Genomic DNA, 16,262 nt, shown 5'->3' with positions numbered 1-16,262 from the left:
TTCACAAGATTGCTAAAGAATGCACGTAATGAGTAAAGAAATTAAAAGGTGTGAAAGTGTACGTGAACTGCTTGTGGTGGCTCACACCTGTAATCCCAGCATTTTGGGAGGCCAAGGCAAGAGGATCACTTGAGGCCAGGACTTTGAGATCAACCTGGGCAACACAACAAGATCCCCATCTCTAAAAGAAAAAAAAAGATGGGCATGGTGGCTTATGCCTGTAGTTCCAGCTAACGAGGAGGCTAAAAAAGGAGGCTCCCTTGAGCCCAGGTGTTTGAGATCCAGTGAGCTATGAGTACACCACTGTACTCCAGCCTGGATGACATAGTGAGAGCTTGTCTCTAAAAAAATTAATCAATCAATTAAAAGAAAACTTGTGCAAGCAGAAATAAACATGAAAGCATTGTTTCTGTCATATGAGAAACATTTCCCTGATAGCAATAAACAAATCAGAATTAAAAATTAAGGGAGGCATTTTTAGTTTTGGAATTATTCAAAAGGAAAACATTTATCTCTTCCAAATATATTTCAGAAATCTTTGGCCTAACTAATCCACACACCTCCCCCAACACACACATCAAATATAAGTAAACCAGTTGGCTACTTAAACTGTTACAGGTGATATTTTTAAGAGTAAGTATTTTTACAGTCACTTCCCAACAAACTAGTGATACTCAGTCCATTATAATACAGCCAATCCAAATTTGGTCATCATATCACCTCTTTCTAGCTCTTGAGAAATGTAGCAGAACTTTATAGACTCTCCCCCAAAAGTCCCAACCAGAGAGGGTCAACCCATCATTTAACTCACTGTCCAGGGGCGTTTTTTGTTTCATTTGTTTGGGTTGGCTTTTTAAAAAAATCTGCAAATCTCCTAATCCAAGAATCTCTTCAGGACCACCCAACACGGTTCTCATGCTCACATACCTCCACTTAAAAGATTTTATCATCAGAGGGGATCTAAGATGCAAAATAACCTATATTCGATTAATCAACTTGGCACCAAAAATAACTTACCCTAATTTTTTAAAAATTGAGTAGTATAAGGGTACAAATGAATGGGAATTGATAGGGCTACAGTTTGAAGAGTACATTGCTGGAGTTGCCAGCTTGAATTTATGTTACACTGCACTTACATTATCTCCTAAACATTTGGCACTGGAGAGTTAAATAACTGATAGCTTGAAAAAATTAATCATATCAATCCACACACCTGGTGAATTACAAGTTCATCCATCAAGAGAGCATAGGTTCAAGAGAACAACACAGTTCCAAACCCATGCTTCAGAGTTTCTTCGCCAACCATAATTAGTGAAATTACTGACACCATTCAAGTGCCAAGAGGCTCTAAGAAATAACAACACACACCCATTTAGCCCTTTGAATTCTTTACCACATGCACCTGGGGGCCTCAACTCTCAAAAAGCAAAACACAACAACTAAAAAAGCAAGTTCTTTTAAAACCCCAGGGTATATTTAATCAGCAGACCTTGTGACTCGAACAATGACCAGGAAAAGGAGACCAAAAGAGATTATGTTCATGTTGTCTGGAAATACTCCTTTCTGTAAACTAAGAATACATCTAGTTTTGCCTCCCCTGGTGTAGATGATTTTAGAAGCACTCAGGATTGTGGGAGAAACACGCATGAAGCAGGGGCTGGCAGGATGATTTATCTGAGAGGCACCTTGACAGTGTAAAAGGCATGCTAAGTTACACAAAAAGGACATCTATCCAAGAGGCATGTACTCACATCTTTTGTTTGGTTTTCCTGCAAGTCTGCAAGAATGGCATCTGAGACCAACCTGGAGAGAGTTCCAGAAACCCTGCACCTGAGGAGACAGCACTAAGTTTTAATATGTAATGCAAGCACAGACTTTAAAAAATGATACCAAGATGGACAATGAGATGTGTCACTCCCATACCTGTCCCCATCTAGATTTTTCCCCACCTACCCCCAAGCATCATCATGTTTTCAGTTACTTGGTTTTCCTTCTAGCATCAATCTGCACAAATACAAGCAGATCCAAACATGCAGTCTTATTTCCCCTCCCTAACTTTACAAAAAAGAAGCCTGCTTGCCTTTTCCACCTAACATACTGCAGATGTATTCACACGGGGCACAGGGCATACTTGTGGTTTCTCTCTGCTGCAGAGCGTTCCATTTTGTGCATATATCTTAGTGTATTAACCAATTTCCATTGAAGAACACATGGGTTATTTCTAATCTATTACTATCAAAAACAACGCTGCAATTTGTATGTGGGCAGGTGTATTGGTAAGATAAATTCCTAGAAGTGGGATTTCTGGGTCAAAGGTAACATGCATTCATAATACCTATTTGCCTTCCATAAAGGTTGTTCAGTTTTACACTCTCAACAGCAACGTATGAGAGTTCTTGTCTCCCCAGAGTCTTGACAATAGAGACTGTTGACAAATGTGCAGATTCCAGGGCAGCTTTAAGCCTCAGAACAAGAAAGAGAAAAGAAGTTTCTCCAAAGATGAATTTGAAAAGCTGCCAGGAGTTTCTGCTATCTTTTATAAAGAATCTGCAATTCCTCAAAAATTTTTTTCACTCCTTTATCCTCAGGACACCATAACAAAACCACAAAGGTGTCCTGTTCCTGCCCTACCAGAGCCCCATGCAGGCCAGTTCTCATGTCCTCTCTTATTTCAAGTGAGAGGCAAGAAAGACAGGACAAGGAACCCAGGAGACATGGCTCTGCCACTTAGGAGCTCCAGACTGGGCCACCAGCTCTCTATCTCTGCACCACTCAGCTTCCTCACCTGTAACAGGTAGTCAGCAATGACACACAACCACGTGGGGCTACTAGTGGGGAAGTACTTAGTGCAGCTAGTGACACGAGGCACATGCTCCAGGAAAGAGTAACTGGTGTCATTTTATAATAAAGGCATGGCCATCATTTTGTAACACCAAGAGTGTAACGAAGTATAATTTAACTCCTGTAATTTAGTAGAAAGCTCAATCAAGTAAATGAATACACAGATAATGTTGCTTTACTTGAGCATTTTACTTCCTTCTCCGTTAGTTAGTTACTAGAATAAGAAGTGACCATTAAAACAAATGCAACCATCTCTTAAAACGTGAAGTTCACATTCAATTTTACTAGGCTCAAAAAGTCATGAGACAGTTACTCCCATCCCAGCTCCTCTGAGACAGCAGGACGGGAGGAAAGGAGTCCAGCACTAACCCTCTTCCTGAGGGACTCTGGGCATGTTTCCTGGCCTTTTCAGGGCTTAGGTTCCTCACCCATCAAATGAGGAGAATGGTAGCTTCTTCTCATAGAGTTTGACAAGGATCAAACGAGGAAAGCATAGACAAAGTTCATCGTAAATGCCAAAAAAAGCAGAGCAGTTTGCATTACCGTCATCTTTAAGGGGCCATCTGTCCTTCCTATGACCCAAAGCTAATCCCTCCATCTGTGCTTTGGCCCACCCTCAAGCCTCTGGGTCCTTACTGGAGCTCTCCCCTTCTGTCTCATGGATCCACCCTTCCCTCTCAGCAGAGTCCCTTCCGTGGACTTTCAGCCCTGTTCCAGCCTATTCAGGAAAATGAGATCCACACTCCACCCCTTCCCCTCCCTGGCTGCCATCCCACCTCTCCAGTGTACAGCCACGCTTCTCCATTTCTGCAGTTCCTCCCCTCCCCACAGTCCTCCTCCCTCTCCAGAGCTGCTTCCAGCCATCACTTCACTCATCAGCTCTCAGGTGAGGTCCTCAAAGGCCTCCCTCTTGCAAGACCCAGTGGAAGTCTTGAGTTCTTACTCTACTTGGCTTCTTGGCTTCTTCGCGGCTTTTGGCATGTTTTTCTCCTAAAAACCCTCCTCTCTCCCTGGAAGCCTGGCCATCACACTCCCATGCTCTCCTTGCTGTGCTGGAACCACCTGGGTCCCCTTTACAGCTCATAATCCTCTACATGGCCCTGGAATACTGACATTCCTTTGAGCTCCATCCCCGGAATGATCTTCTCATGGTGTTTCTACTTTCCAGGACCATCCAAACTAAGTCACCTACCCGGAATTCCTTCTCAGCGCCAGTCCACATTCCCAAATGCCTGCGTGACTCAGAAGTGTCTCAAACCCAGTATCTGCAAAAATCAAACACATGCTCACAGTCCCCACCTAATCTGGCTCCAGCATCCCCTAGCTCAGGGATAGGCATTGCCATAGTTGTCATCCAAGCCAGAATCCTGGATATTATCTATGACATCCTGCTCACAGGCCCATCCCCAACACAGGCCTGACCAATTTTGCCTCCTACTCTTTCTGCAGTCAACTTATCTCCACCACTAGTCCAAATTCACTTTGCCCTTTGCATTGCCTACTCCAATTGCTTCCTGATTGGCTTCCTCCCTAATCTATTCTTCAAACTGTGGCCAGGGTGAAGTTTTTAATGCAAATATGACACACACCCCACCTCTGCTTAATGTTCTACACTAATCTCCCACTGATCCTTTGGTGAAGACAAAACCCTTAATATGGCCTCTGGGGCCCTATGTGGGCCAACTCCCACCATCCAGCTTCCCCACTTTTCCACTCCAGGCCCTTTCCACATTATTTCTTTTCCTTCTTGGTCTCATAGCATCATGTCTGGCCTTTGTGGGATTCAGCACACATACATCTTCTATTTATCTGGGGCAGGGGTGATTAAGGTGTCTCCGACAGCTAGTCCAAAAGTTGTATAGAGATGCCACTCCAGAAAAATGACTCCAAGGTGCCTAGTAGGCACTTACTAGGTAATCACATAATGAATGAACATGGAGATGAATGAATCACTGGCCCAGCCCTACTCCAAATGACATGAAAATTCCAGTTACCACAAAGGTACATTGTAAGAACTTGGTAGTATACCTGTGTCATGGAAACATAGTTTATTGTGTTTACATTTCTAAATCTTACCCACAACAAACTGTTTTTAAAAGTAATGCATTTCCATCTTCCCTTATGTTTAAATCCATCTAATTTGTACTTTATTTTGAAAAGTTAGAACACATTAGGGCTAGTCACTGGCAGAAAGGGAAGTAAAAGAAAAATAAACTAACGATAACCTATCTACTATGAAATCATGATTACCATAGCACATTGTTTCCTTAAGGGATCCATTATGAGTGCAATTATTATTATTATTATTTTGAGATGGAGTCTCACTCTGTTGCCCAGGCTGGAGTGCAATGGCACAATCTCAGCTCACTGTAACCTCCACCTCCTGAGTTCAAGCAATTCTTCTGTCTCAGCCTCCCAAGTAGCTGGGATTACAGGCACCCGCCACCATGCCCAGCTAATTCTTGTATCTTTAGTAGAAACAAGGTTTCACCATGTTGGTCTCAAGCTTCTGATCTCACCACCTCGACCTCCCACAGTGCTAGGATTACAGGCATAAGCCATCACAAACGCCCATTATGAGTGCAATTAGATGAAAGCAAGGCGATGTTTGTAACAAGTAAAAACAATATTACTTTGAAACAATCCAAAACCATCAGTACTACTTTTTGGTTTTAAAATATAAAATTTAAAATTTGAACTTTAGCAAGTTGTATGCTAACAGCATAACACAGGAGTTGTTACCTTCTGGCTGGGACTATTTCAGATCAAGCCACACTAGCCTAGAGTTAACCCTACACAATTATTTTAATCCCTTCGGAAAGTGTTATAAACAATACCACTGTGTCAGAGCTCCTCTGCCCACGTAAAGATGCTCCAGGAGCAGCCCCAGCCCTAGTCCACCTTGCCCCCCCACCCCCATCTCCACACCTCAGGCAGACCAAGCTCCTCACCACTCCTGCTGGCTATAACAATGATCAATAGCAGCACTAGTTCTGTGGGGTTTATTTCCGAATTTTATTAAATTCCTCATTTATCCATGAACAGATCTGTTTTAGATCTGGTTTCATGCTGCCCCTACTCCAGGCCTAGACTAACCCTGAACAGATATTTAACAGGATATGTATGTGAGAAGGCTGGATACACTCCCCCGGAATAAGATCTGATGTTTAAAGAGGTTCTCCCCCAGCCCAGCTGAATGTCAGGTGGACCATTTCAGGACCCAGCTAGGGAAGAAAGCACTAATAGTCTTGGCTTAGCAGGGACAGACCAATTCTTAAAGGGCTAAGTCAAGTTCCCCCATCTCACACTGGCTTAACTTTGACCTCCCACTCCGTTCAGATACTACCATAAACTAGGTACCTCAATCCTTTCAAGCAGGCTGGAGGTCTTTCTTGAATACACATCCACACATATATAGGTGTGCATATATGAACATGAACAAATCACATAGAAATTTGGACATACAAATGCCTACAGTTTTATTACTAAACACATGAAAATCGCATGTAGGAGGAGAAAAACAGAGACATGCTTTTAAATTTACTAAAATAGTTTTACACCAAGACTTGATTTTATAGGTCTTCATGACAACCTTTCTTCACTGAATCTCCTGGGAAACCCAAAACTCTGCAAGACTCTCCAGTGTACAAAGAAGGACTCTACAGAAACGCGGGATGAGGGAGCAGTGCTGGACTAGCACTGTTCTTCACCCTTGTTCCCCAACACGCAGAAATGCACCACCTGAGAGCCCATCAATGAGCTAGAAGGACTTGGCAATTTATTTTGCTAAGAGGATGGTATTTTCCAACATGGCCCTCTGGCTGTCTGGTAAAAGGCAATACAATATACAGCTTCCCACTACCTGCTGAAAAAGAAAAAGCACAAATCAGGCAGTGAGACCAAAAGGCAAAACTACCTCCAAAAAAGGAAGTATCTTACCTAACCCTGGAAGAAAGTCACTTCTATATGCAGCATTTAAAAGTTTCCAGAACTGATATAAACTGAAAATCCAAGAGTTTTCCAGCTTGCACAGATATCTTGTTACCAAGAAAATGCTCAGGAAAACTATATAAAGCCCTAAGAACAGACCAGCAATGGAGACAGCTTAATGGAAAGGAAAATGGACAGGTCAACACAAGAGTATCGCTAATAATTGACCCAAGAGAGTCATTCTAAAATAGGAAGTTAGAAACATGAAGTCAACCCAAATGACACAGCAGAAAACTTTTAAAAAATAAAATGTTAAGCATTATCACTCTTTGTATTTCTATTCAGAAAGAATTTTTTTTAACCACAAATATACTCAGCTGAGATTTGCCAACCAGCAAGGCTGTCCTTGAGGAATACTACATTTTGACAAAGCAGAGTTCCCTAGATAATTAAATTTCACTAAATCTCTTTAAAAAGCCAGTCCAGATACATAACAGAAAGTGGGGGAAGAGGGCTGTGGGGAACGCCAAGGAATGGGGAGAAGTATTTCCTAAACCAGCCACCTTGTTTAAACTGTGTGAATTCTAGAATATTTTTCACATGCGGAGCTTGAATGGAAGCTACGCAGCAGGGAGATTTTAGGACCTTCCTTTATCCTGCCTTCAAAATACTACTAACCAAATCTGGCCCTACAGATATGGCAAGCCGCATATTTATTGTAAATAAAACATTTCCCCTTGTTGTATGTTTTCCCTCTCAAAAAGAGAAATCCTACTTCTCTCAGACGTCTCAATTTTTGTCACATGTAACTAACCACAAAAGCCTTTTCAGCTTTTACTGTGATTTGGCAGCAAGGCTACTCAGCAAGTTCTGAAACTTGGGTTTCAATGGGTGTGCTTCAAGACTCTGGGTTTCTTGTTTATTGTTTTTCCTTCTTAAAAGCTTCAGATCCTTGACCTGTTAAATGCTTTTTCAGCCTGCATTTACTTTTAGTCCGAATTATCATTTTTTTTTTTAAGAGTCTCACTCTGTCGCCAGGCTGGAGTGCAGTGACGCTATCTCAGCTCACTGCAACCTCCGCCTCTCGAGTTCGAGTGATTCTCCTGCCCCAGCCTCCCAAGTAGCTGGAACTACAGGCACATGCCACCATGCCCAGCTAATTTTTGTATTTTTTAGTAGAGACGGGGTTTCACCATGTTGGCCAGGATGGTCTCGATCTCCTGACCTTGTGATCCACCCACCTCAGTCTCCCAAAGTGCTGGGATTACAGGTGTGAGCCACTGCGCCCAGTCCCATTTGTCATCTTATTAATCATGCCCATGATACTCTTTAAGGGAAAAACTGGAAGAGAAGAGTCAGTAAAGCCACAAGAGTGGCAGAGTGAATTAATCATGCACAGAGGTGTGTAAATTACAGCAAAACAAATAAAGGAATGCTAAGGCATTTTAAAACATCAAGATTAGTAACCCAAAACTTTCAGCCTTAATGCTTTTATTTTCTGAAGCAAATAATGGATCATAATATTTTAAGTAGAAAATGTCACTATCTACACATGCCATTACATTTATTCCCTAGGCATGAGCAATCTTCAACACCGAGTTCTTCACAGAATGGTGAAATCTTGACCCTCATAAACATAGACTGGAGAGGAGACTAAGACTAAGACCTACGCTGGACACATTTACAGGAATCCTGTTCCAATCACATTTCCTGTCCTACGGTTAATATTTTCTTTTTGCAGGCCAGGCGGGGGCTCATGCCTGTAATCCCAGCCCTTTGGGAGGCCAAAGTGGGCAGATTGCTTGAGCTCAGGAGTTCGAGACCAGCCTGGGCAACATGGTGAAACCCTGTCTCTACTAAAAATACAAAAATTAGCCAGGTGAGGTGCCACACACCTGCAGTCCCAGCTACTCGGGAAGCTGAGGCAGCAGAATCACTTGAACCTAGGAGACAGAGTTTGCAGTGAGCCAAGATCGTGCCACTGCACTCAAGCCTGGGTGACAGAGTGAGACTCTGTCTCAAAAAAAAAAAAAAAATTTCTTTTAGCAAAGGTACCATTTTTAACAAGCTATTTTCTACTCTCATAATAATCTCATGAAGGCAGTATAGGTTCAAAATGCAAATTTTTAGGAGACAACCTGCTCAGTCACCAAGAATTGTTTTTGATTTGGTATCAAAAGACATAACATTTGATCAATTTGCAATTTTGTTTGGGAGAAATATCCACAGTGACACTTTGACTCTGGAAAAACAGCAAAAGTGCTGCTTTGGGGGAAATCATGAAAACACAGCATCCAGGTCTAAAAGTTGCTAGGAAGGCTGTGACACGTGGGACAGCAGTAGGTTTTCTCTCAGACGAGACTGTCAACAGGGCATGCAGAGAAAGAGGCACGTGGGCTGTGATTTCACAAAACTGAGACAGTCAGGACCAGCCACCACCATTTCCTGGATGTTTCTGCATAGTTCCTGAGTCAAGCATTAACCAAGGTCAATTCTGTCTAAAAATGCACAAAAAGCCCAGCTCCTGCACAGCACAGCCATGGCATAAAAACAGCGAACACATAGTTCCTACACTCACAGTGATAACCCATGTTTTTAAAGCAATGCAAACTCTAAAGTTGCGAAGCAAGGCAAGATGTCACCAAGACATCCTGAGTTTTGTTCTGACTTTCTGTTGTTTCTTTGTGTTTCGGTATGTAAGAGTATATACATCCTAGAGTCTGGAGGGTGTGATAGTACAAGTGTAGCCACTCAGGGTGAGAAAACATCTGCAAAGGCATTTGACGAACACTCTGTCATTCTGAATGTAAACTGGAGTTAATTATACCTACCTATCACGGCTGTGGAAAGAATTCAGTGAGTACACTGGGGAAATTACCTCCAAACATAAAATGGAATAGTCAAGAGAATGCTGGGCATTACCGAGTATTCAAATACAGAGTTGAATTTCCAGTTATTTTGGTCTTTTATAAACCTAATAGAGAAATTCACCTGAAAATGAGATCTGAGATTCAGCCACAAAAATCCTAAATATGGGGGGAATCTGAGCCTCAGACACAACTGCCTAATAATACACAAGTCAGGACTAAAATTCTGTGGGATAATTTTATTTTGTTTTGGGGCAGAGTCTCACTCTGTTGCCCAGGCTGGGGTGCACTGGTGTGCTCACAGCTCATTGCAGCCTCAAACTCCTGGGCTCAGGTGATCTTCCTGTCTTGGTCTCTCAAAGCACTTGGATTATAGGCATGACCAACCCTGCCCAGGTCCTACTGCTCACTTTAAAGCCCACTCATTTAGAAGAAAGATCTTCAAGCTAGTCTAGGTGGTGTGTGCCTGACAGCTACAGTCCCAGCTAATTGGAAGGCTGAGGTGGAAGGATCCCTTAAGCCCAAGTGTTTGAGTTCAGCTTGGGCAAACTAGTGAGACCCTATCTTCTGGCCTTACAATAGGACCAAACTAGAATAAACCATGTTTTACCCAAATAAAGGGTAACCTGTTGCCTATCATAAGCTCTCTGAATAAATTTAGATATAGGCTGGGTGCAATGGCTCACGCCTGTAATCCCCAGCACTTTGGGAGGCCGAGGTGGGTAGATCATGAGGTCAGGAGTTTGAAACCAGCCTGGCCAAGATGGTGAAACTCTATCTCTACTAAAAATACAGGGATGGCATGTGCCTGTAGTCCCAGCTGCTTGGGAGGCTGAGGCAGAGAATTGCTTGAACCTGGGAGGCAGAGGTTGCAGTGAGCCGAGATAGCACCTTGCACTTTAGCCTGGGCAACAGAGCAAGACTCCATCTCAAAAAATGATAATAATAAATTTAGATGTAAATAGGGCCACTGCCATAGGATTTTAATCTAGATACAGGAGTATGACCAAGCTCCATGAAAAACCTGCAGAAACAACCACAGCCAGCAGAAACAGCCTGCCTAGAGCCACCATCCACATCAGAGCAGCAGACCTTCATAACACAAGGCTGCAGGAATGGCTGCAGGACCAGGAATCACTTTTGCTCCCACAGCTGACATCAAAGGCCTGAGTCGGCTTTGACCTGTCAGTGCAGCCTGAAGGGCACAAACCCAGAGGGCTGACTCGAGACCCTGATTGAGAGAGAATGGCACAGAAAGCTACAGAACCTTCCACTCCTTCCCCTCCACACCTCCTCAAGGTCTCTTCCAGTCTCTTCCTCCCTCCACTCTATCTCATGGATCTCAAACGGCTCCAGTTATTACAAATACATGATTTAAAAAAAAAAAGCTTTTCTCAAACCTGCTTTTCTTCACCCTAAGATACTGCGGGGAGTGGGCAAAAATGGAGAAGAAAAATGGGAACAAGATAACTTTTCAAAGTCTTTTATAAATTACATTTTTAAAAAGAAATTCCAATTGAGAAACATACCTGAGAACAATTCGGAATTTATTTGACAGGTCTCAAACTTGGGAGTTCTGTGACTCAGCCCACTCTTTTAGGTAAGTCCTACCCAAAAGAGTATTTCTAGCTCCTATCAGCTTACTCCACTGCTCTCAGCCAGGAGGCAAGTCATGTTCTCGGAAGAACAAACACAAGGGTTCCAAATCCTTGCTCGGTTCCTAATCTCCACATTGAAAGACACCGAGGAGCCAACTGGTCACCAAAATGTCACCAAACACTTCAACATGCTGCCCCAGAGTGAATGCCACGCTAGGGTTCCCAAGACGGTGGATGGCACAGAGCAGCTGCCGCCTGTCCCATCCTCATTGTTTACCACTGCGTAAGTCAGAGGAGTGCAGGAAGTAATTCAACACAAGATACCACTGCAGCTACCATGTGCACACACAAAAAACCATTCAATTTAAGTCCCTGTAGAGGGGGTATGCCTCACAAAATACTCCACTACCCAAAAGACTATCTTCAGGGGTTGGGTCGGTTCCAGAAAATTGACTGACTTCTAATACATCTTACTTCTGTAAGTCTTGGCAATTCATAGATGCTTCTAAAACAAGAAGACTGTTACCAGTTGGGGTAACAATTAAAACTTTTGGGATCACTCACCAATATGTTTTTCCTGTACAGTACTGCCCTGAGGGGGAATTACAAACAGCTAAGCATCCATTTCATTGATACATCATTTTTATTAAAAAGAAAAAAAATCCAACCAAGAGAGGAAGTGTATCCAGCTGCCTAAAGAGTGGCAATGATTGGAGATGATATTTTAATTACATTAATCCATATCCTGTTAGTTCACTTGCTTCTGTCACTGCTGTTGGTGAAGTTACATGTTGCGAGGAGGTGAATTGTTTTTCTCTTTGAAAATACTCCCACCAGCCAGGCTCTGTGGCTCATGCCTGTAATCCTAGCACTTTGGAGGGCTAAGATGGGTGGATTGCCTGAGTTCAAGAGTTCAAGACCAGCCTGGGCAACATGATGAAACCCTGTCTCTAACTAAAACACAAAAAATCAGCCAGGTGAGGTGGCAGGTGTCTGTAATCCCAGCTACTCAGGAGGCTGAGGCACAAGAATTGCTTGAACGGCGTGGTGGAGGTTGCAGTGAGCTGAGATAATGCCACTCCGCTCCAGCCTGGGCAACAAAGTGAAACTGTGTCTCAAAAAAATAATAATAATAAAGAAAGAAAATATTCCCACTCATTAGGAAACTATATGCAGCCCCTTTGCAAAGCTTTTTAAAGGAAGGAGTACCTTTTTTAACGTGGCCTCTGATTTCACAAAGTTATGATATCATCCTGTAAATAGCATCTAATGCTGACTGCCTGCCACCCCCCATGAAACTGAAAGAGGAGAAGAAAGTATTACCTATGTCTCACCAATAACTGTTTATCTAGTGAGTTATAAAAGCCACTGCATTTTTATTATCCAAGCTTTTAGGACAGTTCAAGTTCAATACACACAATGTTTCATTCATGCTGTTAAATTGATAATATTAACCTTTCTTGCTGAGATGCATTAAAAATTCTGGCTTTTCAGAGCAAATGTAATTAGTTCACATTAGTAACTTCACCAGCAGCAGCAAAAGAAGCAAAGTGAACTAACAGAATATGGATTAATGTAATCAAAATATCATCTCCCATCATCGCCACTCTTTTTGCAGCTGGCTACACTTCCTCTCTTGGTTGGATTTTTTCTTTTTAATAAAAACAATATATCAATGAAATGGATACGTAACTACTTGTAATCCCCCCTCAGGGCAGTACTGTACAGGAAACCATATTGCTGAGTGATCCCAAAAGTTTTAATTTGATGTGTCTGCTTAATACACTTTTGACAACAGAGCAATAGTACAGGCTCTTTCAGGGCACAGAGCTTTGGAAGGAGGCAGGAGAAGCCTCGGAGGGAAGGAAGGAGAAGCCAGAAGCAGTACATGGCTTCTGGAGCACCACTGTAAGTATCCCATGAAGATAAAAAATATCTCCCTCTCTAAATACCGTATCACTAAGAGAAATAAACTAAAGTGGTGTGTTGGCCCTTGGAAGCAGCTCCAATGCACTCACACATCAAAATGTATTTCTGCAACCCTGCACTGCCCAGCCATAGTGGGGTTTTACTATTTTGCAACCCTCTTTTCTTCTGATCAGAATATCCACATTTTCTCATAAGGGACCACGTTGCCCTCCTCCTTCCTTACTGAGGCTGGGAACCACATGACCTGGGCTGGTGCATCAGAGCACCTTTCTCTGGAACGCACTGGTGGAAGGCGGTGGCCTAGCCCTATCACAGCTTGAGACCTCTTGAAACAGGTCTGTGCCACTGGAACAGATTGCTCGCTCTTGGGTATTGAACCTGAAGGTGGGGATGCAGGGCTGAAGTTGTAACAACCCTTTTGCTACCATATGGATCCTAAGAAAGAAGCCAATAGACTAGGTGTGGTGGCTCATGCCTGTAATTCCAGCACTTTGGGAGGCCGAGGCAGGTGGATTACCTGAGGTCAGAAGTTCAAGACCAGCCTGGCCAACATGGTGAAACCCCATTTCTACTAAAAATACAAAAACTTAGCTGAAACTTAGCTGGACGTGATGGCATGTACCTGTAATCCTAGCTACTCAGGAGGCTGAGACAGGAAAATCACTTGAACCCAGGAGGCAGAGGTTGCATTGAGCCGAGATCACACTATTACACCCCAGGTTGGGCAACAAGAGCAAAACTGCATCTCAACAACAACAACAAGAATGAAGCCAATATGCAGGCGGGCAGAGTCACAGAGAGCACCCAGTGGACTTCCTGAAGCCACTCTCAGGCTCTTCCATTAAGTGGACCCACAGTGCTCTTTTCTGCATAAGCCAGAAATGGGCTTTCTTCCCTGGAAAATTAAAGTCAAGATACTCAACACAACACATTTCTGACAGGGACACAAAGCCCTATCTGGACCTCTCTGAACTACCAGGGTGGTCACCTCTCCTCAGGCTGCAAAACCCTCGGCACAGGATAAGTCAGTCAACAGCACTTCCACGTTCCCCAACTTCAGAACTTGTGGGTGAACCCCAGCCACAATTTAATCAGCATTGCCATTAGGACCCTTCAGGGCCTCACACATCACCAGGAAGCAGAAATAAGAAGAAAGGATAGCACTACTCATACTTGTTTTAATGCAAGAAATTGAAAGTAAAGTGATATAGTCCCCCTTCATTTTTTTTTTTTTTTTTTTTTTTTTATTGAGGTGGATTCTCACTCTGTTGCCCAGGCTGGAATGCAGTGGCCTGATCTTGGCTCATCACAACCTCTGCCTCCCAGGTTCAAACGATTCTCCTGCCTCAACCTCCTAAGTAGCTGGGACTACAGGCGCATGCCACCATGCCTGGCTAATTTTTGTAGTTTTAGTAGAGACAGGGTTTCACTATGTTGGCCAGGCTGGTGTCGAACTCCTGACCTTGTGATGTGCCCACCTCGGCCTCCCAAAGTGCTGGGATTACAGCTGTGAGCCACTGCGCCTGGCCCGATACAGTCCTTCTTTAGGGCCAATTTTTACATACAGGCTGCATAGAAACTTGAAGCTATGAAATAGCTCCCCCAAAGACATTAAAATAGGAAGTCATCATATAAATTCAGTTCTGCAAACTCAGGGAAGCCTTCAAAGGTTACACAATCGGCCTCCTGGCAACATTAAAGCACAAAGGGCAGTTAATGTTCAGAATAGTCCTCACCAATTAGTCCAAAACACACACTTATTTAGCAAGCACATACCTCTGCTTAAGTTTTAAGTTGCTCTGTTAGCATTTGGCTAAGCCTGAAGTAACACAGGTCTGGGGTCAGTGACTTTACTGCAAAGTTAGTGTCACCTTTACGAAGCCTCCATGGGTGTAAACTCTGTAAACCATTCTGGGCAGTGCTGGGTACAACCAAAAGGCATAAACATGCTACTTTTTCTCCATATGTTTTCATTTGAAGAAAAAAAAAGGCATGAGAAATAAAGATTTAACCAAGGCTGACCTCCTCTGAAGTAAAGAAGAATGCATTTGTAGCAGACCATTTTAATTAAAAAAAAAAAAAAAGGAATAAAAAATTGGCATGTCCTATGACTTCAGGTTAATACTACCAAGCAGAATGACAAAACGAGAATATCTGGTATTATGCCCAGTCACAAAGCCTGAGCTTCCCATTAAGTGATACTATTGTGGGAAAATACAAAATCCTGAGAAATTACAGTACAACAAAAACTTCAAATGGAAATAATTGCATAGTTTTTATTTATATGATGCATGCTCTTTTACATCTAAGAATTGCAATGGATACGGTCAGCATCTGAGGGTGCCACAAGGCAGGCTAATGTTACCTATGGCTCAGACTACTAATCAGTCGCCACTACAATGTGTTTGCAAAGGCCTTCCAGGGTATGTAGTATCACCTCCTGTTATGGCCCTGGCTGTTAGTAGATCAAATGTACTAAATTATCTAGACATAAGACTTTTGAGAAAGGAGATGGAAGAGATGACTTGGGGCAAACAAGACAAATCCCTAGGCTTTGTCTCCCAAAGACACCTTTCAGTAGATTACTTGGGATCCCAAGCATGTGATTTGGGAAACAGAAGTAGCTTTCAAACAGTCCCACATTCCATCCAGATCTTGTTAAGACCTTACTGTGGGGGGAGGTCCACCACTTCTCATCCTTATCAGGTAGTCAGGCTGCAAATTGATTCTACAAATCAACTTAATAATTTTGGAGGGCTCTTCGCTCAAATGACTATGCTGGGGGCCATGCAGTAGCAGTGGAGGCTCCTCAGAGAGGGAATTCCCCTGAGATCCTCTAGCCTCCTCTGGACCACACAGGGGTTGGGAAAAAAAAGAAGAAAACAAAAACAAAAACAAAAAACCCTTCTTGGCCAGGAGCAAGTGGCTCACGTGTGTAATCCTAGTGCTTTGGGAGACTGAGGTGGGAAAATAACTTGAGCCCAAAACCCTATCTCTACAAAAACTGATTACAAATTAGCCAGGTATGGTAGTATGCACCTACAGTCCCAACTACGCAGGAGGCTGAGGCAGGAGGATCACTTGAGCCCAGAGGCAG

At 43.0% G+C, this 16,262-nt stretch overlaps 1 protein-coding gene across 3 annotated transcripts in view; it reads right to left on the bottom strand.

Annotated features, from left to right (window-relative positions):
* IGF1R (insulin like growth factor 1 receptor) overlaps positions 1 to 16,262 on the bottom strand; it is a 320,134-nt gene that overhangs the window by 217,073 nt on the left and 86,799 nt on the right. The window contains exon 1 of one of the 3 annotated variants that reach the window (XM_064376255.1): positions 6,781 to 6,905. The exons of the other annotated variants lie outside the window; for them this stretch is intronic. The gene's annotated coding sequence lies outside the window, so the exon portion shown is untranslated. Of the gene's footprint in view, positions 1 to 6,780; positions 6,906 to 16,262 lie in introns of those variants that run through there. 3 annotated transcript variants of the gene reach the window in all.

Source organism: Aotus nancymaae, unplaced genomic scaffold (assembly GCF_030222135.1).
Source record: "Aotus nancymaae isolate 86718 unplaced genomic scaffold, 86718_ANA_hifiasm-v0.15.2.pri h1tg000014l, whole genome shotgun sequence".
In the NCBI taxonomy this organism is placed as follows: Eukaryota; Metazoa; Chordata; class Mammalia; order Primates; family Aotidae; genus Aotus; species Aotus nancymaae.
The sequence above is the reverse complement of the archived record's forward strand: the minus strand, read 5'-3'. Positions and strand labels throughout refer to the sequence as shown.